Source organism: Herpailurus yagouaroundi, unplaced genomic scaffold (genome assembly GCF_014898765.1).
Source record: "Herpailurus yagouaroundi ecotype Mexico unplaced genomic scaffold, PumYag 191, whole genome shotgun sequence".
NCBI classification, from domain to species: Eukaryota; Metazoa; Chordata; class Mammalia; order Carnivora; family Felidae; genus Herpailurus; species Herpailurus yagouaroundi.
In genome coordinates, this window is record NW_024412422.1 from 2,777,887 (window position 1) to 2,797,042 (window position 19,156).

The window sequence follows — 19,156 nt, forward strand, 5'->3', positions numbered from 1 at the left end:
ATCCCCATCTTACAGATGGGCAAGGTGTGGCACAGGGAAGTTAGGTCACTCTCTAGTCAGTGGCTGAGACAGATTTTAATTTTTTTTTTAATGTTTATTTATTTGAGAGAGAGAGAGAGAGAGAGAGAGAGACAGAGCGCAAGCTGGGGAGGGACAGAGAAAGTGGGAGACACAAAATCCGAAGCCGGCTCCAGGCTCTGAGCTGTCAGCACAGAGCCCAACATGGGGCTGGAACCCACGAACCACAAGATCATGACCTGAGCTGAAGTTGGATGCTTAACAGACTGAGAGCCACCAGGCCCCCTGAGATGGGTTTTAAACCCAGGCAGTCAGGGTCCTTGGCCAGTGCTCTGAACTTTTTCACTCTGCGGCTTTATATCCCCATGACATGGTCTGGGGGAAGATAAAATTAGACGTAGACCCAAGGTCTACAATATATATGTGATGTGCTCGGTAAAGGAGGCTGCTGGTATTTTTTGCTATTTTTTGCAAGTCGGTCTTCTCCAAGGAAGGTGTTTTCTCATTCACGCGTGTTTCAGAAGGGTCATACATACCCCCTTCCCTCGCTGGCTGTCAGATATACAGGGTAGGACACAGGGGAGACTGGTGAACATGTGAGGGCCCCCCAGTGAATGTTGAGTTCTCCAAGAGCATGTATCCTCTAATTCGTTGTGTGGGTCTCCCTGTCGTGCTCTGAGCTGGACATATCTCCACAGAGCTGCTCAGAGGACAGTTACAGGTCCACCAGGCTACTGAAGCCAATTCCAGGTCTCCCAGCAGGCCACTGAGCAGAGGCAGTGAATACAGCCCTCACCTCGTCAGCCGTCTGATTAATCAGTGGCCCTGCTTTAGGGAGTTGGAGATGGCAGAAGGGGCCTCACAGAAGGAGAGTGAGCCTTGGCTCCATGGCCTTGGGCAAGCTTCTGTGAACTTCCATTTCCTTGTCTAGAAAATGGGAGGATAAGGGCTTTGTATCAGTTACCTACTGCTGTGTAACAAACCACTCCAAAGTGTTAGCGGCTTGAAGCAACATGCATTATTTCGCTCATGACTGGGGGGCTAACTTGGCTGTGGGTTTGCTCTTACAGCTGTAGCCGGATGGAAGGTTGATCATGGCTGGATGGTCTAGGATGTCCTCACTCGTATGTCTGGAGGTTGGTGGCTGCTGGCCGGGGTGACGGGATGTGTCTGGGTCATGCAACTGTCATCATCCAGCAGGCTAACTTCGTCTTCCTGGGCTTTTCACATGGTGGCTGGGATCCAAGTAGAGCAAGAGAGGGTAAGCTCCACACACAAACAGTTCACAGGTCTTTGCATGTGTCATGTTTGCTCATGTCCCATTGGCCAAAGCCAGTCCCAAGGTCAAGGCCTGAGTCAGCGTGGAGAGCAACTCCACGGGGCCTGGCTAGGGGAAGGAGGAGAGGTTATAATCATTTTTACAATCTCACCTCAGCATCCCTGGCGGGGATATTGGGAAGAACGAATGAGAAATGATACGGTTCTCAGTAGTAATGAACTTAACAGAAATCACTTATTGGCGTCCAGTTAGGGGCTCCAAACAAACGGAGTGAATAATCCTCACTTTCCAGGTGAGGGAACTGTTGTTCGAAGACATGGATAACTTGCCTAGCATCACACAGCTAATTCTTGAAACAGCTGGACTCTGAACCCAGGGCTGTCTGATTCCAAAGCTCACGTTCATAGCCATCCCTCCTGCTGGTTTCCCAGCACACGTATTTCAGTTCGAATATGAATAGGGACTAATAGAGGCCCCTCTCTGGGTTGCAAACCCGGTTTCTCCTGCCCTGCCTTGAAGGTCTGGCCTCATCTGAAAGAAGCCAGCCGACTACTGCTTGTTGTCTGTAGTAGTCTGGGACCGGGGTGCAGTTGAGTGTGGCGCAAAGCAGAAACCGGAGAGCATTTGCTGGAATAAAAGATACTGCCACGTCTTCCCATCCTAAGAACTTGCGAATGCATGCAGACCCAGAGACAGAGAGAAAGAGAGAGAGAGCCACTTTGGTCCCCACGTTGCAAACAATACCTTCCTGCCACCAAGTTTTGGTGTACAAAGCATCTGTGTCTTAGAGGGGTGTTCTCCCGTTGGAACTCTCCTCTGGGAAAAGCCATTTTCTCACCTCTCCAGAAAAGGAGGTGGCACTTCCTTGGGGAGAGAACAGATGATCTTATTATACCCAGCTTTTCTGCTGGGAAAGGCAACGGCTGGTGGGGGCTATGGTCAAAACCTGTAAAGGAAAAAGGGAACATATTCCAAACCACCGGAGAGGAGCTCATGTGCCCACCCACCCCCACCCCCCCGCAAGGGTCCAAGCCTGGTGTGACTTATCCTGGTGTGTTCAGGCATTTCTGACTCTCCAGGAGAGCATCATGTCTCTGAGGTCCCAAGTGTAGCCCCGAAGCTGGAGAGTAGGAACACGTGGGCCCGTTCGACTGGTTTCTTTGCTTTTGCTTACCTCTGAAAGCTTCCGTCATAAACAAACAAGGGTAACTCAGCAATTTGGAAAGACAGGCTGGGGAGGGGAGAATGCAGACTCTGAAGTCAGAGACATGCAAGATGGAGCCATACCATTTCAAGTTGCTTCCCCTCCTGAAGCCTCAGTTTCCTCTTCTGTAAAATGGGCATGGCGATAGGCCCTTTCTCCTAGGATTGCTGTGATGATTGAATGAGATCTTTCCTGTGAAACCCCTGGCCCAGTAAGACTTAGTAAAACTCCGTATGTCTGAGCCCCGGTTTCTCAGCCTTGCTACCGATGACATCTGAGACCTAATACTTCTTTTGTCATCGGTGAGATGGAGGCCGCCTTGTACATTGTTCTTAGCAGCATCCCTGGCCTCTACTCCCTAGATGCCGGTTGCACTGTCCTAGTCATGACAGCCAAAAATGTCTCCAGACATTGTCCAATGTCCCCTTGGCGGCAGAGATGGGAAGTATGATTGCCCTCAGTTGAGAAAACATTGGTCTAAGCCTTTATCGTTGTTATTAATTAACAAATTAACAATAATTTCCTTTTCACGTGAGGCTGAGGCATCTGATTTGTGAGGGGAGCAAAAGCCAAGTTAGACTTTGGAAGCTGTTGCTCACACTGCTGTAGATGGTACAGGCAACTGGAAAGCTTATGGTCTCAACGAGATTTACTTGCCTGGGTGAGCGAGTAGTCTTTGTACCGAGGTTCGTATTTGAATTTTGAAAAACCTTCACAGGTGCCTGGGGGTCTTGACAGGACACCTTGAATTTATAGAACTCCTTCACCCTCTTCAAAGAGGGGACATTTCAAAATTTCCAACCGTTGAATGCCCCTTGCAGAAAAGTGAGAAAACACAGAACAGGAAATAGGAAAAGGAAACTCACTCATAACTCGAATCCTGTCACTCAGAGATAACTTGTATTATTGTGTGCGTGTGTGTTTATAGAAATGGGACATAGAATTGGGCAACCAATCTTCTTCCACTAAATTCTTTTCTATTTCCTGCTTAAAAACCTGTGGCTCCCAGTGGACTGAGAAGAGTCAGGCTTCACAAGGGGGAAAGGCTGAAGCCATAGTCCATAGTTTGTGGCAAACCCGTCCTTTGCAGGTGTTACTTGGGCATGTGGGGGCTGGAGACCACAGACCTCATGCAGGAGGAGAGCAGAGGTTGGATTCTGGGAAGTCACATTTGCCTCTAGGATGAGGCACAGACACTTTTGGCCGCTGTTCATTCTTTCCAGTGCCTGACCTCAGTCTGTCTTTCTGGCCACATCCCTCACCTATAGTGTTCGCTCCAATTACTACACTGGAATGCGTTTGCCCATCCACTCTTCTTGTTTTCATCAAGGGTTGTTTCCATCCCAAACAGCAACAAATGTCCTTACGCACTGCAACTGATCCTCATTATTGTGGACTCTGTACTTGCAAATTCAACTACTTGTTACGATTTATTTGCAGCCCCTGCTTTTGTAGTCATTCGGGGGCATGTGCACACAGCAGAGAAAATGTTACTCATCCCAGCTGAGATGGAAGAAGGCAATGCTCTGCCTTATTTTAGCTCTCCTAATGTAAAAAAAAAAAGTGTCCTTTCACCGTATATTTAGCATTTGTGTGCATTTGGTCATGATTGGCTATTTAAAGTGGCCCCCAACTGTAGTGCTAATGTGTGGTCTGAGATTGGGAAGTGCAAGGAGGCGGCGATGTGCCTTAGGGAGAAAATGCATGCGTTAGATAAGCTTTGTTCAGGCCTGAGTTATAGTGCTATTGGCTGTAAGTTCAATGTTAATGAATCAACTATATAAATATACATTAATTAACAACGTATATATTAAACAAGGTGTCTTATTATCTTTTTAAATTATATATATATATTTGTAATGTTTATTTATTATTTTTGAGACACAGAGAGAGAGAGACAGATCGCAAGTGGGGGAGGGGCAGAGAGAGGGAGAAGCAGGCTCCAGGCTCTGAGCTGTCAGCGTAGAGCCCGCCGAGGGGCTCAAACTCACGGACCACGAGATTGTGACCTGAGCTGAAGTCAGACGCTTAACTGACTGAGCCGCGGAATAAGCCCCATTTTGTTATTATTATTATTTTTTTTTAATTTTTTTTTCAACGTTTTTTATTTATTTTTGGGACAGAGAGAGACAGAGCATGAATGGGGGAGGGGCAGAGAGAGAGGGAGACACAGAATCGGAAACAGGCTCCAGGCTCCGAGCCATCAGCCCAGAGCCCGACGCGGGGCTCGAACTCACGGACCGCGAGATCGTGACCTGGCTGAAGTCGGACGCTTAACCGACTGCGCCACCCAGGCGCCCCTGTTATTATTATTTTTTAAAGTCATCTCTATGCCCAGTGTGGAGCTTGAATTTACAACTCTGAGATCAGGAGTCACATGCTCTACCAACTGAGACAGCCAGGTGTCCCTAAAAAAAGGTGTCTTTAAACAGAAACACACATAAAACAAGGTTATATGGTCACTGGTTGATGAAAGTGTTGTGACCGGAAGCCTGTTGGAACCGAACCCTGTATTTCCCCTAGGTGCAAGGATTTGGTATTCGATGTTTGTGGTGACTTCATTATAGGATAGAACAACAGTGAAAAATGAGAATTAACTGTATCTTTGCATGTAACCATGATTATTGCCTCAGGATAAATTTCTGAGAATGGAATTATGAGCTAACATAGAATAGCCCTTCTTAGTTCTTTTGAGGTTGTATCAGTCACCTCCTATTACGTAACAAACCTCAGTTTCCTCTGTAAAATGGAGATTTACAAAAAAACACATTATTTTTCATCAGCTTAGAGTGAAGATTCCTTGAGTTAGAATCTGGCAAATTGGTAACACTGGGCCTGGTGAGCAGTGAGTACCAGTCCTGTTATAATATTTATTTGTAGTAAGCATCTGTGGCAGGTGCTCTTACAAACAGAATCTCAGGTCAGCATCATTTTTCCCCATTGAAGAGATAAAGGACCCGAGACGTCGAGAAGGTGGCATGGTTCACCCAAAATCACAGAACGAGGACCGGTGGCAGGGCCAATCATGACACCAGGGTTTCTACCATCATCAGCTCAGTCCATCACGGCCATCAGGCATGGACTCAGCCCCCAGCATGTGCTGGGCCCTGAGCCAAGTGCGCGACATGCGTTTTCTCGTGTATGTTCCCACGTCGCGAGGTGGTGTCAGAGGAGGCTGAGTAGGGGGTGGAGTAGGGACTTTCATCCCCACTGGGTAGTCAATGAAGACTTCGCCCATTGGTGTCAGTGGAGACCACAGGAGAAGTCTGGATTTCTACCCCCACTGAGGAAATGATGTGTTCATCTCTCTCCTCTAGGGTGGCATCAGAGGAAGCATAATAGAGAGTCAGGACTTTACCACTGTCTGATACAGTCCTAAATGTATGTAGAGGGAATCTTTAAGACAGTTATATGATAAACAAAGGAGACATAAAGGGAAATGAGTTTGCTAGACTTTACTTGAACTGGTGAAATGACACCAGTAGACTGTGAACATGATATAGGCTTAGCCTATCTATAATGTAATACTTAGAGCCACCACTCAAAAAGCTGTACAAAGAGATACACTCAAAACCACTAGAGATAAATCAAAGTGGAATTCTAAAAAATGTTCAAGGAACCCACGAGAAAGCAGGAAACAGAGAACAAGACAAATGAAAAGTAGAACAAGCATAAATCACAAAACAATAGGTCAGATCAAGCTTTAACAAATCAACAATTACTTTAAATGTAAAGGGTCTAAATACACTAATTAAAAGATAGAGATTGGGAGAGTGGATCAAAACTCACTTCAAATATGTCAATATAAACAGGTTGAAAGTACAACGATGGAAAAAAAAGATATATTATGGAAGCATTAATCAAAAGAATTCAAGAGTGGCCATGTTAATATTAGATAAAGTATATTTCGGAGCAAAGAAAACTACCAGGCAGAGAGGAACATTTATAATGATAAAAAGGCAATCCACCAAGAAGACCTAATAATCCTACATGTGTATACAGCAAACATCAGAGCTGCAGAATATATGAAGCAAAAAACAAAACTGAAAGGAGAAATGGACAAATCCATTCTTGTAGTTTAATATTTCAACACTCCTTTTTCAACAACCGAAAGAACAACTTGACAAAAAAAATTGGTATTTTTTGGTCAATAGCAAGGACGCTATTAACCAACAGGATCTGATTGACATTTGTAGAACACTCTGTTGAACAACAGCATACACATTCTTTTCTTTTCTTTTTTTTTTTTTTTAACGTTTTATTTTTATTTTTGAGACAGAGAGAGGCAGAGCATGAACGGGGGAGGGTCAGAGAGCGAGGGAGACACAGAATCGGAAGCAGGCTCCAGGCTCTGGGCCATCATCAGCCCAGAGCCCGACACGGGGCTCGAACTCACGGACCGTGAGATCGTGACCTGAGCTGAAGTCGGACGCTTAACCGACTGAGCCACCCAGGCGCCCCCACATTCTTTTCAAGTACCCGCTGAACATATACCAACATAGGCTATATCCTGGGCCATTAAAAAGGAACTTCAACAAATTTAAAACAGTTAAAGAAATCGTACAATGTGTTCTCTGACCATGAGGAAATCAAATTAGAAAAGAATAGCAGAGACATAACAGGATAATCTCCAAACACTTTGAAACTAAACAACACACTTATAAATAATTCATGAGTCAAAGAGACAGTCTCCAGGGACATTTAAACATACATTGAACTGAATGAAAACAACAATGCAAATATCAAAATGTGTGTCACACAAGCTAAAGCAGTACTGAGACAGAAATATATAGTATTATATATTATATAGGATTAGCTAAAGTCTCACAGCAGTAATCTAAGCTCCCACATCAAGCACCTAGAACAGGAAGTGCAAAATAAATCCAAAGCAAGAAGAAGGAAGGAAATAATAAAGGGCACAAATCAATTAAACTGAAAACAGAAAGACAATAGCGAAAATCAACGAAACAAAGAGCAGTTCTTTGGAAGAATAGGTAAAAGTGACAAATCTCTAAGAATGATCGAGAAAACAAGACAAAAAGAAGACACAACTAACCAGTATCAGGATGAAACAGGAACTATCGCTACAAACCCTGCGGACATCAAAAGATAAGAACATTCTACAAACAACTCTATACACATACATCTGACCACTTAGAGGAAATGGGCCAATATCTTAAAAAGCACAAACTATCTTAAGTCACTCAATAGGGAACAATTTGAAGAACAATATAACTATTAAGGAAGGTGAATTTGTAATTTAACAGCTCCCCCTCAGAAAAAGTCTCTAGATCCATACGGTTTCACTAGAAAAGCCTAGCAAACATTTAAAGAATTAATAGCAATCTACACAATCTCTTTCAGAAAATAGAAGAGAAGGAAACACATCCCACCTCATTTAATTAAGGCAGTGTTATTCTGATATCAAAATCAGGCAGAGAGTACCAAAAAAAAAAAAAAACTATAGACCCATATCCCTCATTAGTTTAGAAACAAACATACTTAACAATGCATTAGCAAAGAGAATTCAGCAACATATAAAAAGAATTATACACCATGACCGAGTGGAATTTATTCCAGGCTTATAAGTCTGGCTCAATATTCAAAAATCAACCAGTCTAACTTCCTTTATTAATAGGCTAAACCAAAAAAATCATATGGGCATATCATTTGATGTAGAAAAATATTTGACAATATTCAACAGCTATTCATGATTAAAACTCTTTTAAAAAATAAGAATAAAGGGGAAACTTTCACAACTTGATAAAGAGTATAGCTAACCTCATAGTTAATGATGAAAGACTGAATGCTTCCCCCCTAAAGTCAAGAAAAAGGCATGGATGTTTGCTCTCACTATTTACTCAACATAGTACTGGAGGTTCTAGCCAGTGCAATAAGGCAAGAAAAGGGAACAAAAGGCATACAGATCAGAAAGGAAGAAATAAAACTATCCTTATTTATGCATAACATGATTGTCTACATAGAAAATTCCAAGAAATCTAAAAAATACCTCCTGGAACTAATCAGTGAGTTCAAGAAGTTTGCAAGAGGCATGCCTGGGTGGCTCGATTGAGCATCTGACTCTTGATCTCAGGCCAGGTCATGATCCCAGGGTCGTGGGATTGAGCCCTGCATTGGGCTCTGCATGGAACCTACTTAAGATGCTCTCTCTCTTTCCCTCTACCCCTCCCCCCACTCACAGCCCCCCCCCCCCAAACATAAGAAAAATAAATTTTTAAAAATTAAAAAGAGAAGGTTGCAGGATGCAAGTTAAACATACAAACAAATTAATTATATTTCAATATACTTCCGAGGAACTCACAAACACTGAAATTTAAAAATACAACGCTATTTACAATTAAAAAAAATTACTTAGGTGTGAATCTCAAAAAACATGTATAGGGGGGCGCCTGGGTGGCTCAGTCGGTTAAGCGACCAACTTCAGCTCAGGTCACAATCTCGCGGTCCGTGAGTTCGAGCCCCGCATCGGGCTCTGGGATGCTGGCTCAGAGCCTGGAGCCTGCTTCCAATTCTGTGTCTCCCTCTCTCTCTGCCCCTTCCCCGTTCATGCTCTGTCTCTCTCTGTCTCAAAAATAAATAAACGTTAAAAAAATTAAAAAACCATGTATAGGGCTTATATACTGAAGCAGACAACACAATGAAAGAAATCAAATAAGCAGACATATGATGTTATGGATTAGAAAACAGCACAATAAAGCTACTGTCACTTCTCCCCAAACTGATATACAGGTTTAACACAATTCCTATAAAACCTCAGGAAGACGTTTTTGCAGATACAAACAAGATTATTCTAAAATTTATGTGGAAAGGCAATGAAGTTAGAATAACTAAAACATTTCTTAAAAAGGGAAAAAAGTGGACAGAAACAGTATACCCAATTTCATGATTTATTATATAACTTCAGTAATCATGACTGTGTGTTAATGGCAGAAGATAGATAAATAGATCAATGCAAGAAATAGAGAACCCATAAATAGACCCACATAAATATGCCCGATGGATATCTAAAAAAGGTGCAAAATTAAAAGTCAATGGAGGAAAGATAGCAATTCCAAAAAATGATACTAGAGCAATTGTACAATTGTTGGCAAAAAAAAAAAAAAAAAAAAAAAAAATTAACCGCCGGGCGCTGGGTGGTTCAGTTGGTTAAGCAGGTTAAGCATGAGACTCTTGATTTCAGCTCAGGTCATGATCTTGCAGTCTCGAGATCAAGCCCCACATTGGGCTCTGCACTGACAGTGCAGAGGCTGCTTGGGATTCTTTCTCTCCCTGTCTCTTTGCCCCTCCCCTGTGTGCTCTACCTCTCTCTCTCTCTCTCTCTCAATAAATAAACATTGACACACACACCCCCAAATTAACCTCAACCTAGTCTCAAACTTTATACAAAAATTAATTCAACAAAGGGACTCCTGGTTGACTCAGTTGAAAGAGCATGTGATTCTTGATCTTGAGGCTGTGAGTTCCAACCCCACGTTGGGTATAGAGATTACTAAAAAAAAAAAAAAAAAAAAAAAAAAGATAAACTTAAACAATAGTGCAATATGGATCACAGACTTCTTAGATTTAATAACAAAAGCATAATCTAAAAAAGAAAAATTGATGTGCCTGGTGGCTCAGCCGGTTAAGCATCTGACTCTTGATTTCAACTCAGGTCATGATCTCATGGTTGTTAGATCGAGCCCCACCTTGGGCTCCAAGCTAAGCAAGGAGCTTGCTTCAGATTCTCTCTCTCCCTCTTCCTCTGCCTCTCCCCTGCTCACATTCTCTCTGTCTCTCTCAAAATAAATAAATATTTTTTTAAAAGGAAAACCGACAAATTGAATAAAATTAAAAACATTCTCTTTGTGAGAGACTACATTAAGAGGATGAAAAACCACTACATAACAGGAGATACTTTTGGAAACCACATAGCCGACAGAGGACTAGTACGTAGAATATATAAAGAACTCTCAAACTCAAAAATCAAAACGACAAATGGTTTAATAAAAAAAAATGGGCAGAAGACATGAAGAGATGGCAAATAACCATAGGAAAAGATTTCACCATGATTAGCCATCAGAGAAATGCAAATTAAAACCACAATAAGATATCACTATTTACCTATCAGAATGGCTAAAAAATAATAATGACAACACCAAATGCTGGTGAAGATGCAGAGAAACTGGATCACTTATGACTTACTGGTTGATAGGGATGTAAATGGTACAGTTACACTGGTGAATAGTTTCACAGTTTCTTAAAATACTAAACATACAATTACCATATGACCTAACCATTGTACTATGGGGAAATTATTTGTTAAGAGAAAAATAAAAATGTATGTTCACACATAAATCTGTACGTGAATGTTTATAATGTTTATAGCAGCTTTTAAAAAATATATATAATAAACCACTCCAGACTGGAAACAACTCTTCAAGGGCTGAATAGTTAAACTGTAGTACATCCATGCCATGGAATACCATTCAGCAATAATAAAGAACAAACTATTCACACATGCAACAACCTGGGTACATCTCCAGAAATTTAAACTGAGTGATAAAAAGCCAATCCCATGGGGCGCCTGGGTGGCTCAGTCGACTGAGTGTCCGACTTTGGCTCAGGTCACGATCTCACAGTTCATGAGTTTGAGTCCCACTCATGCTCTCTCTCTAAAAAATAAAAAAGCAAACATTAAAAAAAAAAAGCCAATCCCAAAGAGTTGCATTCTATATCGTTTTGTTTGTCATTCTTGAAATGGCAGAATTCGAGAAATTGAGAACAGATGAGTGGTTGCCAGGAGTTAAGGGGGGCTGGGTAGGAGGGAAGTGGGTGTGGCTCTGAACAGGCAACGAGATTTTGTGGTTTTGGAAGTGTTCTGTATCTTGACTGTATCAATGTCAACATCTGGGTTGTTATATTGTACTATCATTTTGCAAAATGTTACCATTGGGGGAACCAAGATAAAGGGTTCATATGATCTCTTTGTATTGTTTCTTACACCTGCATGTGAATCTACAATGATCTCAAAATGAAAAATTTAATTAAAGGGCACCTGGGTGGTTCAGCATCTGATTCTTAGTTTTGGCTCAGGTCATGATCTCACGGTTTCTAGGACAGAGCCCTGCCTTGGGCTGACAGTTCCGAGCCTGCTTGGGATTCTCTCTCTCCCTCTCTCTCTCCCCCTCCCTCACTCACGCTCTTTCTCTCTCAAAATAAATAAATAAACATTTTAAAAATTTTTATTAAAAAAAAAGGCAATCCTTCTGTGGCTGCTCAATCATTTCCAACTCCTCATTTGCAGAAAGAAGCACTCAGAGCGGTGAGGATCAAGATTTATCAATGTGGTGTGAATTTTAATATTCTCTGAGCTTTGTCCTCTTCTGTCACTCAATTAGGGGTTTTGCCTGCTGAGATTACTCCAGGGGTTTTCAGTCTCATTTATTTAATATTATTATTATTTGTTAATGCTTCCACAGGGCTAATTCACTCAGCTTCCAGGTTGCCCTGGCAACCCAAGACGAATGTCCCCATTGGATACAAAGAGAAACCAGAAAAACCATGTGCTAAGGAGCCTCCAAATGTAGGTTTTAACAATCCTTTCTTCTTCATACATGAGCTGGCCCCTGTGTCATGTAGGATTTGGAATCACTCTTATTTTTCCTGATCATTAAGTTCCCTTTCATCTAGCACGTGTCTCAGGTCACTTTAAAGATCACTGGCGGGGCGCCTGGGTGGCTTGGTCGGTTAAGCGTCCGACTTCGGCTCAGGTCATGATCTCGCGGTCCGTGAGTTCGAGCCCCGCGTCGGGCTCTGTGCAGACAGCTCGGAGCCTGGAGCCTGTTTTAGATTCTGTGTCTCCCTCTCTCTCTGCCCCTCCCCTGTTCATGCTCTGTCTCTCTCTGTCTCAAAAATAAATAAACGTTAAAAAAAAATTTTTTTTTTTTTAAATAAAGATCACTGGCTTTGAGAACTGGAGAAGACTCTAAAATCCAGCATCTTGGGCACCTGGGTGGCTCAGTCGGTTAAGCGACTGACTCTTGATTCCGGCTCAGGTCACGATCTCACAGTTGGTGGGATTGAGGCCGGTGTTGGGCGCAGAGCTTCCTTGAGATTCTCTCTCTGCTTTTCTCTCTCTCTCTCTCTCTGCCCCTCCCCCACTCTCAAAGTACATAAATAAGCATTAAAAAATAAAATAAAATCCAGCATCTCACCCGGATCCGGGTCCCTTCATGTAAGGGCCGGCTTGGGCAGAGCCAAGATTTCCTTCAGGGTCACAAAGGGACTGCTATGGTTTCTAGAACAGGGATGGGGCAGTTTTCTCCCAGGAAAGGGTTATGCAATTTTCCTGCTGTTTCTGGGAGTAGGAACTCTCACCTGACCACATTCAGAGCAGGTGTGGGGTGGGGTGGTAAAGTGACCTTGCTTCTGGCCTTGTTTCTTGTGCAAGAATCACCTCTCCCAACCCAGCGATAAAACCAGGAACTGAAACAGTCACCTGGAAGGGGAAGGTCTGGAGATCTTTCTTTCTCATTGTATTCCATGGTTGTTCTATGGTGTTATCATCTGGGGGGAATTGGTGTCGTGGGAGATTTTACTTCTAATTTAATCATTTAAAGACCCGGGATAAGTGAATCAACAAGTTTTAAACAACTGCTGTATGACAGGCAACTGTACTGGATGCTTTGCCATACCTTAATGCATTGAATCTGAACTCCTGAAATCTTCAAATCCCCTCCCTGAAGTAAGCATTTGGATGTGCCCCACTGAATAAAGAGAGTAAGACTCAGAGAAGGAAAATGACTTGCCCAAGGTCACACAACTGGTGAGTAGAGGAGTTTGAACGTAAGGCCAAGTCTGCCAGGATCTAAAGTCCCTGTTTTCTCTGTTCCTTCATGCAGCCATAGAGGCAGTTGAGTGTAAGGGCTAACTGGCAAAGGGTGCAAATTCTGCCTTTAGGGGGTCGTGCGTTCTATCATTAACTCTGCCTGGCTCAAGCTGTGTGATCTGGGGCAATTCATTTAACTTTTTTTAAAGTTTATTAGTTTATTTTAGGGGGGGGCAGGGGAGGGGCAGAGAGAGAGAATTCCAAGCAGGCTCTGCACTGTCAGCACAGAGCCCGACGTGGGGTTCGAACTCAGGAACCGTGACATCATGACCTGAGCTGAAATCACGAGTCGGTTGCTCAAATGACTGACCCATCCAGGCGCCCCACTTCTTATTTTCTTCACCTCTATTGATGAGGATTAAGAATTGTTTTTTGTAGCCATAGGATTGTTGGGGGGGGGGATTTCAGGGGATTTTGTGTTCAACGCACTCAGATAGTCCCTGGCACATAGAAGCGATGGAAAATGTTGGCGATAATCTGTTCCCCAAGAGTAAGCCAGCTTGTTTCCTGGTTCCTTCTCAGAGCACTGCATCAACCTTCATTTCCCCTAAGCCACTCAGAGCTCTGCTGCTATCAATGCCCTTGCTTCATTAAAAATAGGAATCCTAATAATAGCCAAGTGTTTTTGTGCATCACCAAATGCCTGGCATTGCGCTAGGTGCTCTGCTATCATCATCTCTCATTTTGACGAAGTGGCCAAGTCTTGCTGTGGAAGGGATGCTCAGTCCCTCCTGTTAGTGGCTGCTTGAAGGCAAAATGAAACTCACCCCTCCACTTTGTTGAGGCACAGCAGTAGCGGCAACAGGTACCATTTGTGGAGGGCTCATCACAAGTTAGGCGCCCTACCTAATGTATTACTAAGCTCAAGGAATCCTTCCAGGGAGTGACTTCTACAGTCCCTACTTTACTGCTAAAGAAACTGAGGCCTAGAGAGGGTAAGTAAGTTGCGGTTCCAGCTCTTTTGGTTCAAGGTGGACCATGATTTACATAACACACATTTCTGAGGCCAATGCCTAAAATGAAAAATCCCTCCCTGCGAATTGCAAAGATGCCTTGCTTTGTTGATTCAGTTCCCCAAATCTTGGTATTTCAGAGCTTGGTATTTCAGAATGGGACTCTATTAACAGGACAGCTTCACGCGAAAGATCAGGAAATTTTGGCCTGAAGAGGCGAAGGGAACTGACCTAGGACACGTCGTCTGAACAGCAGCCAAGATGAGACTCGAATCCACTGCCCTTTGGCCTGGCTGGCCCAGTTATTAAGCAAACGGGTGAGGGGCTTTGGCCAGGAAAAAGAAGGGAAGGACCTTGTATCTTTTATTTCCTTATCTGCAAAATGGGATCAAGATGGGACCTCCTTGAGTAGTGGTGTGGCCCAGTCCAGGGACAGCCACCCTGTGCTAGGAATGCGACAATGGAAAGTGCAGGGCGGGCCTGAGCGCAGGCAGTCCCCAGAAGTGGAAGTGGGAGGGGGCGATGGCAGCAAGGACAGAACTTCGGAAGCCGGAGGCGCGAGTTCGAGAATTCGGGGCGGGGCTTAGAGGTTTACGGGTTTAGATAGGCAGTGGGCGGGGCCCGTGGGATGCTGAGACTAGGGTGGCTGGCCCGTGGGTGGGGCTTTCTAGAAGCGGGGCGCGGTTTCGTGGGGCCGCCGGGCCAGTTCGGCGGCTACGAGAGGGTAGGCGGGGTTAGGGAGCCCGGAGGCCGGCTAAGGGTTTGGTTAGGGCAGTGGGCGGGGCTCAGAGGAGCTGATGTTCCGGTTTGGAGAGGCTCTGGGAACCTTTGAGGAGCTGGAAGATGTGGCCCCGCAGAGCCAAGCGGGTCAGTGGGCGGAGCTCTAAGAATGCGGCTCCCCGTTTTGAGGAGCAGTGGGCGTGGCCCTCCGGCTAGTTGACTAGTGGGCGGTGCGTGTGCTTCGGCACCACCTTCCCCGCAGCCCACCCGCATCCCTCGGCGCGACCAGAGGGGGCGCTAAGGAGAGTGGGGCGTGGAACGAGGGGTGGGAAGTGGGCTTCCCCTCCCGGAAGTGGGCGTGGCGCTCGACAGCCTGAGGACCCTCTGGTTGGGCGCGGCGCGGCGCGGGGGCGGGGCCTGCGTGCGGCGGCGGTGGCGGCGGTGGCTGCCCGCGCCCCTCCCCCGCGAGGCGCTCAGTGCCAGGCGGGAGGCGGCAGCGGTTGGAGGCTACGCCGGGCTTTGCAGCGGGGACTTCGGCGGCGGCGGCGGCGCCTCAGGCACTTCGGCCCTGGTGAGCAGCGCGCGCCGGGCGGGGCCGCTCGGGAGCGAGCCGGCGGGCCGACTGGCCCTCTCAGCATGTGCCGGCGCCGGCTGACAGGAGCCGGCGGGGCGTGGAGCAGGGCCCGGTGGAGGGGAGTGGGCTGTGGTGGGCGCGCGGGGCGCGGATCCTTGGGCCGGGGCTACCCCGGCCGGTGTGTCTCGGGTTGCAGCCGGGGCTGCTGGCCGAGGTTCGGGACCGAACCCCTTGGCCTGGGGAGAGAGAACTGGGATCCCTTTGGGAGGCGGCTGCCCAGGGGAGGCTTTCAGGGCTCCAGACCCTTCCCGGCCGGGTGAGGAGCCGCGGGCTGAGGGGGGACGGGGCTGCCCGAGGAAGGATTTGAAGGGGCTGGGGACTCGCCTGGCTGGGTGGGGCCTGGGGTGGGGAGGGGCTGCTCGGGGCCAGGGCGCCCAGCCGGGGGGCCCCCGGGCCTGGGGGCGGGGTTTGAGCCGCCCTGGGGAGCCAGTGGGTGGGGGGTTGGCCGGGGCCGGGCTCACGTGGGGCCGGGGCAAGCTGGGGCCCTGCGTGGGAGGGGTAGAGGGCGGCGGTCTGGCCCGAGGACTGCTGGCGGTGGGTGCGAGCCCAGCGCCGGGCCCTGAAGCTCTAGCTCCGGGGTCGGGAAGGGCGGGGCACGGCTGGAGCTGGAGTAACGTGGGTGGGGGGCGGCTTGGGAAGCGGACGAGCCGGGCGGTGGGAGCGGCGGGCTGGGAGGGCTGGGACTGGCGGGGGGTGGGGGGTGTTGGTCTCGAGGAAGAACGGAGCTGGCACGCTGCTTGCAGGGTCGGGGGCCAGGAGCGTCTGGGTGAACTGGGTGATTCCGAGATGTGCTCCCCCAATAGCGGAGCAGCTGGCGAGGGACGCAGTCAAAAGGAGCGAGGTGCAGGTGGGGCTCCGCTGCGCCTAAATGACTGGGGATGAGGTCAGATGTTGAGGGTGGAAATGCAGGAACCCAGCTCTCCCGCCTGTCCGCACGGGCGCGTACACACCAGCTCTCCGTCTCCCAAATGATTTGAATGTGTTGGGGGAAGTGGCAGGCTGCAAGGGAGCGCCGAGAAGAAAGGGGCTTCCTCTTGGAGGGAGGCGCTGGCCCTGCGGTCCTTTTTTGGGAGCGTTCAAAGGGTTTTGTTTTTTTTTTTTTTTTTTTTTTTTTTTTTTTTTGATCGCTGGAAAAGGAAACGTAGGCTTTACGGCATCATGGTTTAGAATCACATCCTATATTTGGCCTTAATGTAGGCTGCCCTTGTTTTGTGGTGTCCAAAGTACTTCCTCTACATGTTGGAAACGTGGGATTCAGTGTGAGAAGCAAATTGCAAGTTGTTCGTCTCCCCCAGGATAGGAAGATACAAAGGCCTTTCTTTCCTGTTAGACATTTAAACAATTGAATATAGTGCGAGGTTTTAAACTGGTACTGGGTGGTGAATGTCTTTAGTTTCGGTAATAGTTATCACAAAATATTAGGCCCTCTTACCGCAGCCTTCCTGCCTGGGATTACGTTCTAAAACAGTACTTGTAGGGCTCTTAGTCACTCCATATAATAATGCATTTCATTGTCCTTATCTGGCAGAACTCTCTCCTGACACCAGGGCCTGCTAGAATAGACAAAAACATGATTAAGTATAAGCAGTTGCTTTGTACCGTCTGTTCATTTGTGAAGGCAAATAGATATCTATTTATATATCTTCACTTTCTGCATTCTCTGTAAAACTGAAGAAATGGGAAAAATCTGTTTTGGACTTGATTCTGTGTATTTCAGAAAACTAACTTTAGGAAACTAATTTTCTTTTCGGAGTGGAGGTACATTTCAGAGACGCGGTGTTTGGGTGTGAAGTCTACTAGTAGTAACCCTGGGGTCTGAGAGGTTGCATAAATATGTGGAGGCTGGGGATGAAATAAAACTGGGAATTATGTTGTAAATTAGGCCTGATGTTCAGTGTTTTGTGATAGGTGATAGTCTTGTGTACTGAGGATTGAACAAAGATTGGTATAAAAGTCGGGTACACACCTTTTTGACAAATCCAGAAGGTGCCTTTTCCCTATTTGTTTTTTATTATTTGTGGAAGGTACATTAGAGCCTGATGAATTTCTTTTTAATTTTTTAAAATTTTTTAAACTTTTTTTTTTAACGTTTATTTATTTTTGAGACAGAGAGAGACAGAGCATGAGCAGGGGAGGGGCAGAGAGAGAGAGGGAGACAGAGAATCCAAAGCAGGCTCTAGGCTCCGAGCTGTCAGCACAGAGCCCGACGCGGGGCTAGAACTCACGGACCGTGAGATCATGACCTGAGCTGAAGTTGGACACTTAACCGACGGAGCCACCCAGGTGTCCCAAGCCTGATGAATGTTAATAGACACGTACTGGTGAGCTATCACTGCACATAGTATTGAATGTGCGTGGTCATCTGTTACTTTGCAGATCGTGCTAATCAGCATTTATGTCTATTAATTTACATATGGTTTAGAATTAGGTTCAGGGTGACAAATAGTAGTTTTTAAACACTTTATTTTTTTTGATTTACATTTTATGCTTAATGCACCTGTCACTTTTGGGATCCACTTCAACCATGAGGAGGAGAGTCACTCCAGTGCTTGTGAAATGGAATGTTCAAAAGGATAAATGATAAGTTCTCAGTTATGTGACTGGGAATGTGGAGATTCAGTTCTTTATAATGGCAGATTGTTTCTTAATGCTTTGATTTGTCACAAACTGGTACTTTAGAAACAGATATTGTTACCTGGGCTGTTTTACCTTTGACTTTTTCAGAGGTGAAACAATAATAAATTGCGGTGCCTCTTGCATATTCAGGGTACAAATACATGTTCGTTTTTCATTTGGTGACTTCCCTATGTTATCCTGTTTCTGAGTTAAAAAAACTTTTCTGACACTTCTCTGTCTTTTTCAACTTAAGATGCCTTTTCTGTATTAAAACATGGAAATCGTCATGAATATTTCAGTATGACCTAGTACCAAGAATCTTAAGTAATAGAATCTCTCTGGGTTTTCTTTGCCCTAGTTTGGATCCTTTAAAATGAGTGAGCAAGATTCTATACTCCTTTTTGAGAGCTTGTTTGTATTTTAATAGTGCATAACAGGATCTTTTTTGCTTTATAACTGCTTTTTGAGGTAGAAGTCACATACTGTACAATTCACCTGTCTAAAGTGTACAGTTCAGTGGTTTTTATTATATTCACCCACAATTTTAGAACGTATCCATCAGTCCAGAAAGAAACTCCAGACTTATTAGTGGTCTTCCAACCCCCCCATTCTCATCCCTCCCCTGCCCTACGCAACCGCTAGTCTACTTTCTGTCACTATGAATTTGCCTGTTTTGGACATTTCATGTAAATTTCATATAAATCATTCCATACTGGTCTTTTGTGTCTATCTTTTTAAATCATAATGTTCTCAACATTTGTGTTGTAGCCTGTATCAGTACTTTATTCTTTTCTTAATGGTCGAATAATATTCTGTTGTATGGATATACCGTGTTTTGTTGATC

At 45.4% G+C, this 19,156-nt stretch overlaps 1 protein-coding gene across 2 annotated transcripts in view; it reads left to right on the top strand.

The window, feature by feature from the left end:
* The first annotated feature begins 15,368 nt into the window (after positions 1 to 15,368).
* Positions 15,369 to 19,156, top strand: part of CORO1C (coronin 1C) — a 76,350-nt gene continuing 72,562 nt past the window's right edge. Inside the window, exon 1 of one of the 2 annotated variants that reach the window (XM_040443654.1) lies at positions 15,369 to 15,633. The gene's annotated coding sequence lies outside the window, so the exon portion shown is untranslated. The remainder of the gene's footprint in view (positions 15,634 to 19,156) is intronic. The other variant, XM_040443653.1, reaches the window with a different exon arrangement.